General features: G+C 32.9%; 1 long non-coding RNA gene across 1 annotated transcript; it reads left to right on the forward strand.

The window, feature by feature from the left end:
• The first annotated feature begins 1,583 nt into the window (after positions 1–1,583).
• On the forward strand, positions 1,584–3,537 carry LOC110276398 (uncharacterized). Its single transcript, XR_008003570.1, has 4 exons — positions 1,584–1,941; positions 2,054–2,271; positions 2,796–2,901; positions 3,381–3,537. It is a non-coding gene; the product is annotated as an uncharacterized LOC110276398 (long non-coding RNA).
• The last annotated feature ends 528 nt before the right edge of the window (positions 3,538–4,065 follow it).

The raw sequence follows: 4,065 nt of genomic DNA on the forward strand, positions 1-4,065 counted from the left end.
TCCACCGTTGAAAATACATAAGTGATGATGGTCCAGGAATGGCCGAATAGCCAGCCCCCAATGTCTAAGGACTAAACATCCACAGATCCCAGCATGAAAATACAATAGTAAAAAGTCCTACTTATACTAGACTAGTTACTAGGGTTTACGGAAATAAGTAAATGATGCAGAAATCCACTTTCGGGCCTACTTGTTGTATGCTTGGGCTGAGCATTGAAGCTTTCACGTGTAGAGACTTCTCTTGGAGTTAAACGCCAGTTTGTAGCCTGTTTTTGGCGTTTAACTCCAGCTTGTAACCTGTTTCTGGCGTTTAACACTAGAATAGGGCAGGGAGTTGGCGTTTGAACGCCAATTTGCATCGTCAAAACGCGAGCAAAGTATAAACTATTATATATTGCTGGAAAGCCCTGGATGTCTACTTTCCAACGCAATTGAGAGCGCGCCATTTGGACTTCTATAGCTCCAAAAAATCTATTTCGAGTGCAGGGATGTCAGAATCCAACAGCATCAGCAGTCCTTTTTCAGCCTCTAAATCAGATTTTTGCTCAGGTCCCTCAATTTCAGCCAGAAAATACCTGAAATCACAGAAAAACACAAAAACTCATAGTAAGGTCTAGAAATGTGAATTTTTCTTAAAAACTAATAAAAATATACTAAAAAGTAGCTAGATCCTACTAAAAACTATCTAAAAACAATGCCAAAAAGCGTATAAATTATCCGCTCATCAGCGTGACACCTTTACCATGCTAAGAACCTCTGGTTCTCATCCCATACTGTGTTGTTGTTTTCAGATGCAAGTCGAGAGGCTCCTCACTAGGCGTCTAGATCTTTGAAGCGGAGTAGTCCCTTGGTTATTTTGGGTTTCCTGATTGTATATATATGTACCTATGTACTTAGCTTGCTCTCCAAGAAACTTGTTTATTTTGTTCCTCATAGAGGTTGAGGGAGAGGTAGGGTTTTATTTTGTATTTTGGGTGTTTGGGATACTTATGTATATATATGTAAATATTCTCCATCCAGTCTTGGCTTTGCAGGCTGAGTCAGGAGTTAGTTTCACTGTATTATTGGCACTCTTGTGACTCTTATGCTTATTCCTATCCATAACTTTTAGGTTTCTTAGCACGCAAGTAATTTTATTTCCTGAGCGTTGCGCTTTTTATTTTGCGATTTTGCTTTTTCCGTTTTTCAAGGCTCCTAGTATATTATCTCTTTCCAATATTATATGTAAATATTTTCTTATTAGAGGTTCGTAACACCACATTACCTCTATTCTACGACTTAAGCGTAAAACTCTGTGTAGTAGGGTGTTATACCTCTTCTCTCTTTCATATGGTTTTCATATTGTGGTATCTCTTCACTCTTTCACATATATTTTTATCTCTTTTTTCATTATTTATTTCATAATTTAATTCTCCTCCTTTCTATTCTTTCATATTCTCTATGCAACCTCCTTCATTCCCCAATTCTTTTCTTTACCCCTAATGGCCTTATCAGTACCATAAATTCTTTTGTAACTATTCAAATTCCTTTTCTCTTCCTTTCTATTTTTAAATTTTGAATTAAAAACTAATTTAATGCCTCCACTCCAAAAGATGATTTCATTTTTCTAATTCTTTCCTCTATTCAAGCTCTGATGTCCAACGATGATCCCTCCTCCTGGTTGATGAAGGTGTCGCTCATCATCTGGACTCCTCAATTGCACGAGTTCTTTCTTACTGTGGTGTCCGCTGCTGCTGCCATGGTATGGTTACTGTTATTGACGAGGCGGCTGCGACTATGGGTTTCATCTGTGACTAAGTTGTGATGGTGGTGGTGGTGTCCGGAGGAGAAAGTACTGAAAAAAAGTAGATTGGTGTAAAGAATTGAGCAGCGGCCACATAGAGGACATGCACCGAGACTAGAAAATCAGACAGCACAGCACCGGTGCTCAAGAATAGATTGGTGAGATCTCTTCTTTAGTTCCTGTTATCGTTTTTATTCTTTGAATCATAATTAATATTTTAAGTTCTATTTACCATTATGATCGACTAATGTCTCCTTTTAATCCGATTAGGTTCGGGAAGCTGGTGGTGTCAGGTGGAATTCCATGGTCGATGATGTGAGCAAAGCAAACCTGATCTTTATTTCTATTTTGTTATTATTTTTTCCAGATAACGATTACATCCGCTTTTGATGTTGTCTTGCTTTGTTTTAGGATGCATTATCTAATTCGTTATTATTATCGTCTTTCAGGACAAAGCTCTATACCAAGCAAAGAATCGCAAGAACAATGTAGCATATTACTATTTTAAGCTTTCTATGTTCAAATGTTCCCATATCAACATATGTTTTTTTTTATAACTATTTTAAAAAATTAGAAATCCCTGAAGTGTTACGTTACCTCTTTAATTTTCCATTCCATCCAACCATCTTATATACTTTTTATTGATTTTCTAATATTTTCACTTTCATTCAGTGCAATCACTTCTTTTATACTCCTCTTGATAAGCTGAATGTTTCCTTCCCTATCTAATTTGCAATTTTAATGCTTCTATAATGAGAACTTGCTCTTATTGAACTCATAAGCGTTTTATGCTGCCAAATTCAACTTCATGCTTCTTTGTTTCAAGTTCATGCCCCCACCCTTTTCTTTTTCTATAAAGATATGTTCTGTAACTACCTCTATATTTACTTTAGTTGCTTATAATCAGTGTTCTTACTTTGCAAATATGAGTTCTTGATGAAGTTTGTGTTTTTTTTTTCTTTAGCCTTCTATATAATTGGTAGTTCTAACCTTTTTTTTTTCCTCTTTTTAGGAAGTTACTGCAGAATCTATTGAGCCATCATCCTTATCCCTGGAGATGCTAGTGTTTCAAGATGATTTCAATCCAGCTAGCAGCAAACATTTATACATGCACTTGGGTGAGAAGCAAATTTTGATACATCAATTTATTTTCCTACAAATGAGTTACATAATATTACCCGAGAGTTGAACACCTATTTAACAAATGCACTTCAATTATAGTTTTTTTGGCTCTTTTATAATATATTTGTCTATTTGCTATTTTCTCTATTTGATCTGATTTGATCTCTTTTAACCTTTTCACTTCTATTGCAATTTTAATGCTTCTATAGTGACAACATGCTCTTATGTAACTCATAAGTGTTTTATGCTGCCAAATTCAACTCCATGCTTGTTTGTTTCAACTTCATTCTCCTACCTTTTTCTTTTTCTTTAAAGATATGTTCTGTAACCACCTCTATATTGACTTTTCTTATTTATAATTAGTGTTCTTAATTTGCAAATATGGTTTCTTGATGAAGTTTGTGTTTTGTTTTTTCTTTAGCTGTGTATATCATTAGTAGTTCTAACTTTTTGTTTTCTCTTTTCCTCTTTTTAGGAAGTTATTGCAAAATCTTTTGAACTAGCAACAAACATGATTACATGCACTTGGAGAAGCAGATTTTGATGCATCAATTTATTTCCCTATAAATCAATTAGTCAATATTACCATGGAGTTGAACATCTATTCAACTAATGCACTTCAATTATAGTTTTCTGGCTCTTTTGTAATATAAGCATGTGAATGTTTAAAGCTAACATTGGTTACATATTCAATATTAGAATGTTCACGTAACTTTTAAATAAAGTCATTGATACAATTTTTATTATATATACAGTTCACTCATTTATAATGATAAGTAATTTTTTACATTTCCAAATTCCAAAACATTGTGCTATTTTTATATTTACATCACATCTTATATCACAATATAACTTATAACTTACCATCTTATTCTTATATTAGAATTCTAGATCATTGTCCATTTTCTCATTTGTTAATACTTTCTTTCATATTCAAACAATGACATAATATATTTATATTTTCTATCAAATTTATTTATCTTCATCTTTATATAGTTTTCTCATTATTTTTTGTTTACAAATTTTCATATTAAATTAATTATAAAATAAAATATGTTAGATAATAAAAAATGAAAAAATATAATATATAATCAAACTTATTAAATAGTTCTTTTGTTTATAGTGTTTTAAATGGTTTTGTTCTATTTTATTTCTGGTTT

This window comes from Arachis duranensis, chromosome 10 (genome assembly GCF_000817695.3).
Source record: "Arachis duranensis cultivar V14167 chromosome 10, aradu.V14167.gnm2.J7QH, whole genome shotgun sequence".
Classification (NCBI taxonomy): domain Eukaryota; kingdom Viridiplantae; phylum Streptophyta; class Magnoliopsida; order Fabales; family Fabaceae; genus Arachis; species Arachis duranensis.